We start from the raw sequence: 13,855 nt of genomic DNA, 5'->3' as shown, positions 1-13,855 counted from the left end.
GGAATGAAATTACTTATTCCGTAATCCATCTGTGAATTAAAATTTATGGACAAAGAAACTGCTGCTGTACATATTAAAACGGAAATTTATGATAACATCTACCCGGTTGCGGAGTTAGGAAATCGATAATCATAATTAACGTCGAAATCTGTTCCTGAAAAATTCGCTCCCTTTTTTAACCATAAGGGATCACAACAGCGTACGATGTTTTAATAAAACTTGTGTGGTAGAAGTCGTGCAGCTAATTTCCTGCTACGATTAAGCAGCGACTTAATCACGAAATCTTGTAATAAAAGACCTGAAAAATCCTGTTTGCTTCATTGAGAGGTTAAATCAATGCCACTTCATACAAATGTGGGTAATTTAGATACAATATCTAATATTACGAGGAAATAAATTCACCCTCGTAAAAGCCGAGACTGCAGAATCAAACATTCAGGAACTGCCAATATTTGTCAATTGGCTGAAGGGTTTATAGAATGCGTTTTCATCAAGAGAAAAATATGTTCTCCACTGGAACGTGTTAATTAATGAGAATAATGAGCAATTCAAATTATTTTATTTTTAAATGATTCTGTTAATTTCCATAAAGAGTATGTACCACAATAATCGCTGTGTAGATTTTTATGCATAATAGTTATGCCTGAACTGCATTTAATATATGTATAAATATAAGCTTTAAAATGAATACAGATACATTTTGCAATAATTGCTGCATGAGTATTTAATTAATAATAATATACTGATTAATCTTTAATTAATAGTGAAATCAATGTTCGCACACGACATAACATTAATCAGTTAGTCACCCAATATGGGGAAAATGTAATAGTTACTAGTGCAACTAGTGCACCAAATGGTGTCAAAAAATTAAGTTTTTTGACACCACACTAACCGTCCTAACCTCATTCGTGAGTGTCGTTCTATCCTGTGAATTATTGTTTTTCTCCTTAATACATAGTTTGCTGCAGTTTACAATTTTTTTTTGAAACTAGAATGTGTGAACAGTGCATTAGAAATGCAATTACGAGTTTTCCTGAAACAGTGAAGAGTTTAGACAGTACTTCCTTCGATTTCGGCAACGTAACGACGGCATGCCTATTATGTTTTTTTTTTCTCATTACTAGAGAGCGGATTTTATGAAATTTGCATATCCGCTATTTTTTGCATATAAGTCTTGTTATTTAATATGTGAACGAATCATGCTAATTAAAAATGAATACAGCTATAAAAAAATTGCATATTTGCATATATTTGCCTTCTGCTGCATATTTCACCGAACGGGTGCATATTTTGCATTTTTATCAATTTTTGTGCTAATTTGCAAAAAAAATTATTGTCATTCTATCGGCATTTATCTACAAAAACGAAATTTTATTAATCATATTGCAAATATTGTCCTGAGCTTCAAATAACTAGAAAAGGTTTGGGTTTTATGGTAGTTTGGAGACAGCACTGGGTGTTAAGCCATCCTTCCAGGTAAATTCGCCCCCTAATTACTTTTGAAATACCGTTCCTTCCCAATATTTTTGTTCGTTAGTTAAGTGTACTAATGGTACGTATAGTGGTGGTTGAAGGGACGTTATACTATTATTTTTCATCGTGAGTTTGTATTGAAATCATTTAAAGGGATACAGGTGTATCAATATGTCGAAGATAACTCAAATTAATTTATGGATTAAACCTTTTCCTGAACTTATTCTTCAGGAACGAACTGTGTTTTGTCGCGCCTGCCCTAAAACCAGTATTTTTACATCTGTGGACGTAGTACGCAGTTTTTCTATTTGCTAATACATTTACTTTAGAATCACCGGAAAAACTTTTTGTTAGAATATTTCGAAAAATATCTAAAAAAAAAATTGTTACCAAAATAGTAGGAAGTAATTAAATAGTGGATTACTACTATTTTTTAATCTGTTTATATTTATTTTTTAGTACAAGAATATTATCTTTAAAAACGTGATTTATGTGCTAGTGAGATGTAATTAAACACTTTGCAATGTGATTTATGTATTTTTTGTAATAAAACGTAAGCTCGGGAAACCTGTTTTTGAATTTTATAAATAAATTTAGTTCGCTTATTAAGTTTTTTTTTTTAATTTTTGGGGCATATGCAACTGCATATCTCTGCATATATTATGAAAGTTACTGCATATTTGCATAAATTTGGTGCATATCATATGATCATATTTTTCAAAATTTTGCTGCATATTTTCCGCTCTCTACTCATTACATTTTTGTAGTGGAGCATTTTAAAAAATTTTTGCGATGACGTCAGTAACATTTTTGCAAGGACACATATATCAGTTTGGATAGATGTAGTGTAATTGTAAAAAAAATACGGGGAGGCGGTAGAAATTTATTCGCTGCGTATGGACCACGGCAGACCAGTGGTTCGCAACAGATGTTACGCATCGCGAAGAAAATTATAAAACTAACGTTAACTGAACGACAGTTGATGATTTTAAAATCCATATCCATCACATAATAATAATAATATTTTTAATAATACTCAAGTGTCTCTCTCGCTGAAAAAAAACTATTTCTGTAAATTTTTAAAAATGATGCACAATTGGAAAGCGAGAAGCGAGTACAGCAAGGATGCACCGGGCGCACTTCAGAGGGGTAGATAGGATGAATAAATTTCGACCGCCCAGCTTTATTTATAAACAACGACTTCATAGCAAAACGCATCTGTGCGTGATATTCGGCGTCCCGCATGCTGTTGAATGCGCCAAGGTCATCAAAAAAGGTTATGAGTGCAAAAAACTATTTACACCACATTATCAACGGGAATCCATTACATCGGGAGAATGTCACGTACACATTTGTTTGATTTGAATGAGTTTATCGCCCTAAAATGATTAAAAATCTGTTCATATTTTGCACATTTGCGAAAGAATTTATTCGTGAAAATTTGGAGATGCCGTAATCAATTTTTTGAGCTTGATAAACAGATACATTTTCATTAAAAAGTTACCATGCTTACAATAACTCCAAAACGTCAAGATTTCCAAGTATTCAGTTTTGCAATTCTTGATTTAATCAATAACATAAATTGACTCAGCCATTAATTTTTTTCACACACCCCGTATAAGCAAATCTAAAAAATATTTATGCAGTGATAAATCACTGTTATAGACTACTCATACTTTGCACAATGCACATTTTTTTGGAAAAATTTTGGGGTGACGTGATAAATTTTTTAGGGGGGGTGAGCAAATGTATTTTGATCAAAAATTTACCATGCCTATGATAATTTTAAAACATGTCCAAAATTTCAAAGCATTTGGTTTTGTAGTTCCTGATTTAATCAATAAAATAAATTTACGCATTCATTAATTTTTTTGAGTCACGCTGTATATGCAAATCCAAAAAATATGAATGGGACGATAAATTACAAGTACAGACTCATCATATTTTCTACATTTTAGATAGGATTTATGCAGCAAACTTTTCAGGTGACGTCATCAATTTTTTGGAGGGGACAAGTAAATATATTTTGAATAAAAACTATCATGCTTATCATAACTGTAAACCATATGGAAGATTTCAAAGCATTCGGTTTGGTTAGCGTTTTACCATCTACATTGTATACCTAATATAAATACAACTCGGACTCGATTACAATACTTCCTTTGCTTACTTTAAAAAAGAGCATTATTAAAAAAGTTGTACTTTGATAAATAATAAATAATATTGACAGGAAAGTTACTCGTGTGACGGTGGTTCAAAGATGAAATTTCAAAATGGAATTACTTTCTAGTTGATAAGCACGTTATGTTACTTTGACTGAGTGTATTGATTTTTAAATTTGGCTACGAAATTAAATGAGTCTTTTTCATGCAATAAACAAAACACATAGTTAATTTGTTAATTTTGTAACAATATTTTGTGTAAGTAATTCTAAAAATAAAAAAGTATTACTAAAGCAAAACAAACCATGTAATAATAATAATAATAAATTGTGGATTTTCTCATTAATTTATAAAAAGTCAAAATTTTCTTAACTTATTTAAACAGCAAAAACTGTGGTATCACCTAAGGTTTATTCGGAAAAAATACAAAAATTAGAATTTAAGAAATAAAGCATATTAAAGAAAACTTTGAATATTATCAAACTCATTATTATTTCAGTTTGACACTACTTCTTCGTTTTTGACTTCCTCAATTATCTGATGGTCATTACAAATATTTTATTCAATTTCAAACCACTGAAAGTCTGCAATCGTATTTTTTTCAACGTGCTAATATTGAAACATTCGATGAAATTTTTCGTTTTCATTGTTTTTTAACTGTACGCGATTGAATTTTTTAACTATTTTTTACGGTAATCAGCATCCGGAATTTATCGGATTCATCTATCCATTTTAAAGCAGGTTTTTCGTTGCAGGCGTCTGTAATTAATGAGATATCGAGGAATGCAATCTTATTGATTCGCCTGTATATATGATATCACTAACCATAAGGTCTCACTGTCCTAGATATCAGCAAAACAGACGAGCTGTTTCTGAGATAATCGATAAAATATATTGATTTACACGTTAAAATTTAAAATATCCTGTGTAAAATATAAAAGCTCCTTCCTAAGGATATGACGTCGTTAATGTTCTAGAGTGCATGAATAAATAAATTTTATTTAATAGCTTTTGATCCACGGGAGTTCGTTATGCAACACAAATATAAAGTAATATTTATTACAAAATGTTCGGAAAGTCATCAGTCGTTTTATTATGAGTGTGAAAAAATTTTCTTCGCCGTTTTACTGTTAATTGTTTGGGAAACAAATGGAAGACATTCAGACAAACAAACAGCAACAAGAAATCCGTATTTTATTGTTTTACATGCCGTGAAACGCCAAGGAAACATTACATTAAATACGGGTTAAAAGCTCGTGTTGTAATGTTTCTTTCAGCTATCATTCGAAAAGTAAAAGACAAAGGTAGGTAATTACTTATTCGAGACAACTAATTTGTGTCTTATAAGGACAGGCAAATCAACTGCCAAGAACACATTAGTACCTCATTAAAATTAAAAAAAATAATTTGTTTCAGAATTTCGGTTTTTATTGTGAGCATTTTTACAGTTTGTTTTTTAAATTCTATTTTGCGTTATTGTACTAATTTAGAAATGTATAGGGTGTGTAATAGAAAATGCCCTAAGCCACACTGTCATTTTTAATTCACTCTCGCACATAATAACGTTATTCAATAAATTGGTTTTAATGCAACATTTATCCAGAAATTAATAAAAAATTAAATCAAGTTTCTATATAAAATTAAAAACTATCAAGTATAGCGTGTGCAATAATTTAGTATAATTATAATTTTCTTATTTTTCTTCCTTTAGGTAAGTGTACTGAAGCCAAGTAGTTATGGAAGTACTGTTGGTTAAAAATCACATTTAGAATTAATTTACAAACTGTAGAACAAAGAAGTTAACTCTCTTTGGACATATTAAATACACATATGAAAAATCACATACGGGGTATTTATATAATATTTGTCAATAATATTATTTTATCTTGTTATACCCTGTTATAAATAAAACAACTACGGTATTTGTTGTATGTTACTGATACTTTTTCCAATTATCATTTTAAATTAACATTAAAATTGCTTTAATAATAATTTTAGTTATTGTCATAAATATTAAATGCTTAATTACTGTAATAAAGCACATAGGTAATTTAACAGCCTATATAATTACCTAATACATGGCGTTTCGGTGATCCACAATTACTGGATAAAATTATATACCTACATATTATAATATATACATTTATGTTATATCTACAGTAATAACATTGTAAAATATAGATTAATTATTCTTTATACATCACGAAAACATTGTCGTCCAACTCAACGTCATTGTCGTTTCCTAATTTTTCCATCTCTTGTGTACTGTTAGACGGCAATAAGTGAGCATGGTTTCTGCCTTTTTAGGCGCCTATCTTTACTTATAAGCAAATTATTGGAAAAAAATCTCGATGACTTTAAATAATGTAATATTTTTTTATTTTTTTAACGTTTTCGTTTGTAAACGCTTTGTGGAAATAACCACCAATAATAATGTTAAATAATGTAACTCTATTTCCTCTGAAATGTATGGCAGCAAATAAAAAAACACGCACATATTAAAAGCATCCATTCCACCGAAAACCTGCTATAAAAGCCTACATTTTATATATTTAAAATTTTCCTGCCTGAAAAATGTACATTTAGCCGCCAGCACCGCATTTCCGATATTTTTTATCTTCCACTTTGCTAAAAACAGAACATTCATAAAAATTGATAATTTCACAAGCAAGGAATTCATGAATAAAATATTTCGTGGTGGATGATTGGTATATTTGATGGCATGTGTCGAATTCGGGGAAAAAACTGAAAAAAGTCTCAAACAGAATTGTGAGAAGATTCATTCTGATGTTGGAATACGAGAGGCGGCTTTTAAAAGCCTGTCACGTGACTCGAATGGATTAGCCTCGGGATACGTTTTATTTTTGGTAAAGTTCTTGGCGCAAACGGAGAATTGTTGTTGTGTCCATAAGAAAATTAATGGGGATTTTGTGGTCTAGGAATATCAATAGAAAAAGAAAAAAATAGTGATTTATTGCGTTTGCCGAAGTGCTTTTAAGTTGACACCCTTGAAAAGTGTGGCGGGCTTTACGTCTTAATTCTCGCGGTGAGGTGATGTTTGCCGCTACGCAATTACCAAGGTTTCATTCTTTCGCAAAATATACCGCTTTGGTATCATGATTAATCAAAATACAATAAAGCGAAACATCAAGCAATTCCTTTGTGTTAAAAGTTCAACTGCAACAAATTTTCGTAGCACGGCTTTACTTCCTCATGAAAAGTGATAGCAGCTAAGCTCACGTTTCGTGTCGAGTTACTGAAAAATGTGTAGGTGATCCTGTATAGGAAAAATATTCGCGAAAGTGTGTATGTTTTTTGGGTACATTTATTTTTGTGAATAGTTATTGCTACATAAAAGAGCTATTCAGAGGCGTAAAAATCCAATATGGCTCTTTTAATAAAAAAGTTGCCGGATGTTATCAAGCTTTGTAATAAAGATAGGGAAAAGGGGTTTCATTATGGACGCTTCATATGGCAGCACTAAAAAGTATAACTTGACCCAATAATACGCGAGCTGATTATCTTACAGAAATACCCACAAAATATATAATATGCAGAAACAGCAGCCTTAAAGACCATAAAAATGGAGCAGCAATCAGGATTGAAACTTTATTTTTATTTTATTAGAGTATCAACGAGGCGACTTATTTTAACATTAATTCGCTCGTTCAATTTTGAAATAACAACGGATTTTATAACAAAACTAACTGCATTAAACAAGAGCTGATATTTTTAATTCGGAAAATGTTTTATATCCAGGTTCAAATGGATGTTTTTGTAATATAAACGCACTTGAAAAGTAACCGTAATTCATTCCGCTAAATATCCGAAATCGTAATTTATACGATGCACATATAGAGATAGTGTCCTATAAATTAAATGGACTATAAATTATTATTTTCGAATACACAAGCTCGGCACCACACAATCTGCGCGTCTGCAATAATTTTAACTACTCTTTAAAAATGTACCATTGACAGCAAGAAATAGTGTGATAATTTAGTATCAGTATTAAGACACACATGAATTATTTTGGCGGTTACAAATGTAAAAGAATTTTTTTTGGGATTATTGATTTTTGCAAATTCAGGCTGTGTTATTTATTAGACGATGTTCTGCGCCATAAACCGCCCGATATCCAATTTTTTTATTCGAGCAGACAAAAATGTAGAATGCTACAAAACCGGACACATTACAAGTGTTAACTAATTTAAGTTGTCTGCTTGTAGTGCTCGAAATCACAGAGAAAAATGATGAATCCGCGCAGTCAGAGTAACGTAAAATACTTATAAAATGTACTACTTTAGGGTTAGTGCTTTTTTAACTAAATATGAGACCAAGTAGGTTTAAAATTTTGGAAAAATATATTTTTGATTAAGTTAGAGTTATTGATTTAATGTATGATTAAGAGTTGCCAAAAATAACAATTTCCGTTCAATTAACGCTACTGCAAAAATATGGTAAATGTATTTTTGATTTCATAAAAAGATGTGGTTACTTGTAACTTGAAATGGTTATTTTATAAACGCAGTAAAATCACAACCACTGCAATATTTTTCCGATTTGTTATTGACCAATGTTGAAATTGTACCCAAAAATTGTTTGTTATTTCATGATACCTACTATTTTATTATATATATATATATATATATATATATATGATCCAGAAAATTTGCATTTAGGGTAGACTATGTTGTGGCCATCACACTCGGTGATCATAGCCTACTCTAAATAAAAATTTTTTGGCTCAACTAAATTCCACCTTAAAATATTTACTTATTGCACTTGTAGATACTTAATTTTTTTCGGTAATTTTTATTTTCGTTCACTCGAGTATGACAGTGACACTCCACGAATATTAAAATTAAATAGTCGTAAATAATTTTAGCACATTGAATGAGCACATGAACGATTTTATCTGTTACAAATGAAAAGTTTTTTTTTTGCACTATTGATTTTTGCACATTCAGACTGTGTTATTTATTAAACGATGTTCTGCGCCACAAATCATCCGATATCCAATTTTTTCATTCGCCTAGAACGAAAATGTAGAATACTAATGAACAGTACATGTTACAAATGTCAAATAATTTATTTTGTGCCCCTACGGTTTTTTGATATCACAGTGAAAAATGTTACTTTGTGATGAATAAATACAGCGAAAATAACATAAAATTGGTATAACAAATATAATTACGATATAATTTAAAATTAAAGGCAAGCTTAACATTATGATTTCCACTGATTTACAAATGACGTCTAGATGTTCAACAAGCAAACAGTGATACGAAAACTTGCTACCTTTTAGTAGTTACACAAATAAATACGTATTGCTCAACCGAAATGTAATTCGTACAAAAATTATCGTATGTTCCTCGTATCGATTTTTGTAATGGAAAAAGTATATCTTATTAATCTTTAAATTTCAATTAAATTTGAAACAATCAGAAAGACAGATTTATAAATAAAATATCGTTTAAAACATAAAATAAAGCATTGTGTGTAACTAACTGTGTAAAGGATAAAGAAAAAGTAAACAGCTTGGAAACCAGGTGTATACAATATATTTTTTTTAAGAAAAAATATCTTCATTAAGTTTTGTTTTGGAAACAAATTAAAAGAAAAATTTTGAAATTTGTAGAATGATTCTGATATAAATCTAAAAGTGTTGACGTTTAAGTTCCCGTTTCAGTTGTTGTTCCTGCTGATGTTCCTTTTAGAGCTGAAAATTTTCATTTATAAACTTCGTTGCCAAGTTGCCGTTGATAGTAACTTTAAGTTGATTACTAAAAAAATTTACCATTTTAGACATGTTTTAAGTTTCTTGTTGTCGAAATATGTCTACACATATTAAGAAAAAAGAAAGGCAAAATGTAGCCCCGCCCACCCGCCCTGTCTCAATTGTGATGGTTTTTGTTATTCGTTGTGAGCCAAGAAGGCGGAGCTTAACTGCAAAATCCTTATTTCTGTGCGAGATATTAAGAACATGTTTTTGAGTATCGTGTTGTTCAAAGAATACTACGTATATTAAGATAAAATAAAGTCAAAGATTAGGCGCCACCCATACCCGCCCCGATCGCAATTCTCAATTGTGATGAATTTTTCATTGGTTATCAGATCGAGGATCGCAAGATCCATATTTGTCTACAAGAATTTACCCTTTTAAATAGGTTCTACGTTTTTTGTTCTAAAAAGACGACTACGTATATTAAGAAAACAGGCAAAATATAAGCCCCACCCACCCACCCTATCTCAATTGTGATGTTTTTTTTTAATTGCCGAGAGCCAAAGGGGTGGAATTTAAATGGAAAATCCTTGTTATTTCTGTATAAGAAATTACCATGTAAGACATATTTTCGAGTATCATGTTAATCTAAGAATACTGTATATATTAAGAAAAAATTAAAGCCAAAGATTAAGTTCCACACATACCTGCCCTGATCTAAACAGTAATGAAGTTTTCATTCGTCGGCAGACCTAAGGGCGGAGCCTAATTGCAAAATCCATATTTACGTAAAAAAATTTACCATTTTAAACGTGTTTTAAGTTTCTAAGAATAAAAAAAACTCATCGAATTGAGATGGGGTGGGTGGGCGGGGTTTATATTTTGCCTGCTACCGCAATTTGATTGGTTGAAAACCCAACGTCAACGGCAACGTAACGGCGAAAGTTAAAAGTTGGTCATAGCGCACGTCAAATTTCAGCGGCAACGTCAACGGATGATATAAACGACGCATACCTTCGCTGCGTATTTATCTTACGTCAACGGCGAACAGCAACGTCCGCGGCAAGTTTATAAATCGACCCAAGAAAAATAATTCATTTTTCGATACATGTACGTCCAAAAATGCATTCTAATCTTAGATATCTAGATTAAATTTTTCAAATTTATTTCTCTAGTCTTTTGCTTTAGAATATACAACAACTGTGGAAAATCTTGACCAATGGCCGAATTGTGTGAAACAATTCAAAATACCCCGCTATTTTTGAAAACAAAATTTCCAAAAATTCATAATTTATTATTATTATTGTTATTAAACTTTAACACGTCCTCCTGTTCTCGGGTATATTAAGAATTATTCTGTGCAGTTCAACCGACCTTTTAAACCATTTTTACACAGCAATTTTCTTATATGTATTTTTAAATTTATTTAGTCAGTTTTAGTTTATGAATAACATGATTTGACAGTTAAGTGGAGGATCGCACAGTGTTTGAATATTTTTAAATTTCTGTAGAATAAGCTATATATAAATATACTCAATTTGTCCAGATATATTGAATTTACCAGTAAATAAATTATGAGTTACTCATCTTATTATTAATTAAACACAATACATTGACATTAAGCGAAAAATCAGAGAGAGCGGTTATTTTTTAGCATTTTTTTTTTATTTTGTTAATTAAATATTTTAATTGTGTTCTAAATAAACTACATGCTTTCATAAACATTCTACTAACATACGTTTCCTCTACATTTTTTACAAGAAATATCGTAACTCTTTCAAGATACGAAATTATTTAATTCGGTTGTAGTTACGCACGTAACCATAATAAATGCTTTCTGTTCGCTACAAAAGGAACCATGTACCTATATTACATTTGAAAAAACAGAAGGAAAAAATATTCATGTTTTGCGGGGTGTTTTTAAGCAAATTTTTATGTTAGTAATGAATGTTTTCACGCTATCTAACAAATCTATCAAGAACATGCAAGAATAATATTTATGTATTCATTTAATGTATCTTGACATAACCTTGTTACATAACCTTCCCGTTTTATTTCCGTTTCTAGTTTTAACAAAAAAAAGGCTCTATTCATAGCTTACAATAACCAAATTTCATGAACTGTTATAAATAGTAATTTTTATTTTTAAACATCGTTGAAATAACTACAAAATAATGCAATTATTAAAGTGTTGATCATTCTTCCTATCTAAAGACTTTTTCATTATGAACGAGTTATCGGGTGTCACTTGAGCGTTGATGAATTCGAAAAGAAACGAGCTTGTTCTCGATAGCATTTTGAAAGTTTGTATTCCAACTCTTATTATTATATTATAGTTACTATAATAATTAATTCTAGATACAACAAAAATTTTAATTATTATTATTATATATAATTATATTTTTCACATGTATATTCTGTTCAACTAAGAAGGGACTGTTCTGAATTCCTCGTTTTAATTAAGATGCTTACACATTTACACAGAACGTATTTTACAAAGCCCAATTTTATTTTGCTTTGAACGGGTTTTGTTTATTCTTGAAAGGTGTCCTTTGTTCGCGCCGAAGTACTATATCTACTGCAAAATTTTTGTACGCATTGTTTTACATCGAAATTAAACTTAATGGAGTTTCGCAATTAGGCTTTCATGCATTGCTCTGATCAAGCTTTTCACAGATATTCGCAAAACTCGACAAAACAAGAGAAACAAAGGTAGCCGGATTCATTCCAGAAATTAGGAGTTTTAAGAAGTTACTCGCGCAAAACAAATCGAGTAGAGGATTAGAATTTTGTGCTTTATGTTAAGGTCTTATAACGTAGTAGAGCCATCTTTGGAGCGCGACCTATTTGTGTTAATTGTGGAATTAAAGTGACTCTAAATTTTAAAATTATCATAATTGCAAGATTTGGGTCTTACGAACAAGAATATATTTTGTATTAGTCCGTATTCTGCTTCTAATACAATATATTTTGTTTAGATACTATTTTTAAACTTAAAACCGTTTATTTATGCTAATCAAAGCCTCTTTTCAGTGAACATTTTTCATCGCGGTGAAAACCATTGCCATTATACGCAGTTTTTAAAACGGATTATTTTAAATCAAGCTCGTTTGGCGTAGGGAATAAAAGACATTTAGAAGGGCAAAAATTCAATATGGCCGTTATTTAATAAAAAAATTGTCGGATCGTATCTTGTTAGGCGATAAAGATAAAAGCCTTCATTAACGGCGTGGCCTTAAAGTGCCCTTAGAGGGACAAAAGCAAGATTACAGTGAAAAGCGAAATATGAATTATTGAAATACAACCACGATTGTTTGCAGCCGAAATGTGCTAGATTCTTTGAAAAGAATGCTTTAATTGCTTTAGAAGTGGTAATATTATTCGGCATCTGCGATCAATTTAACTTAATTTATTATTTAACACCCTTTCGGTAATTTACAAGTAAATAATAATTATTCTGCGTTCAATCTGTACTAATCCAAGCCATAAAAAATTAATTGAAACCAATTCAACCCTTCCCTGTTTTATTGTTGTTGACGCCGGAGTTGAACGAAATTATTTTTGCAACGCACCCTCCCACAATCTTTAATTACGCAAAGTAAATACTAATCGCCTCCAGAATACTCATTTGAAGCAATTTCCCCAAAATAATGCGCTTCATGAAAATTCAACGCTTTGCGTTTTCACGCCTAATGAAAAAAATCAAAGCCGACATAGCACCACTTTACTTGAATACTGCCATCACCTTAAGCACTGAAGACGCTCAAGCACATAATTTTTGAAAATCACATAATTTTTTTCAAAAAAAGTTTTCACATCGAGAGCGACACGGAGTCGACCGGAATTAGTTTTTCCGGGCGAACGCGCCCCGGTCGCACATTCCCCAATTAAGCGGCGAACACTGGGGCAATTTTCGTATTGGCACGCAAAACACCCGGAGCTTTTTCTACATGAACGTGACGGTGGTCCACGAGGTACTGGAACAGCCCAGCCTCAACGCTTAAAGCGCCCCAGCGATGCGCGGCGAACGGGCGAACTAAACGAGCTTTAGGCACTAGTGGAAGAGCTTTTGTCTGCTATTGCGAATGTTATAAGTGCGCATTTAGATTTTGAAGGGAAATATCTTCGTGTTTGTTCGCGGTATTGTAGATTTCGCACACTTCAACATCCTTAAAAGTTTAGGACTAGCATATGTAAGTAAAAACGTTTATTTATTCACTAGATTTGTTTTATACATTCATATTTATGTCCTATTTTATTGTAAGTATTAAATTTCAGAGCTCTGTGATTTAGTGGTTTAATTATGAATAAATATAATAATTTTGTCAACGACGGGGAATACTAGCTAAAATTACTGCATAAATATAGGATGTAAGAGTGTGTTACATAACATAACATAGATAACAGAAAAGATTCCTACAAAATTTACTGAATAAATACGTTAGCAGAATCCATTTCGATTGTGGTTTCGAATCTGTGATAGTTTTGTAGA

At 31.2% G+C, this 13,855-nt stretch overlaps 1 protein-coding gene across 4 annotated transcripts in view; it reads right to left on the bottom strand.

Moving 5' to 3' along the window:
* Positions 1-13,326, bottom strand: part of LOC135144639 (zwei Ig domain protein zig-8-like) — a 412,694-nt gene extending 399,368 nt beyond the window's left edge. For all 4 annotated transcript variants that reach the window (XM_064076682.1, XM_064076683.1, XM_064076684.1 and 1 more), the window contains exon 1: positions 13,109-13,326. The gene's annotated coding sequence lies outside the window, so the exon portion shown is untranslated. The remainder of the gene's footprint in view (positions 1-13,108) is intronic.
* Between the last annotated feature and the right edge of the window lie 529 nt (positions 13,327-13,855).

This window comes from Zophobas morio, unplaced genomic scaffold, assembly GCF_036711695.1.
Source record: "Zophobas morio isolate AGI-343-1 ecotype UQ-CSIRO unplaced genomic scaffold, CSIRO_AGI_Zmor_V1 ptg000108l, whole genome shotgun sequence".
Taxonomy (NCBI): Eukaryota; Metazoa; Arthropoda; class Insecta; order Coleoptera; family Tenebrionidae; genus Zophobas; species Zophobas morio.
This window is presented reverse-complemented; position numbering and strand designations above follow the sequence as displayed.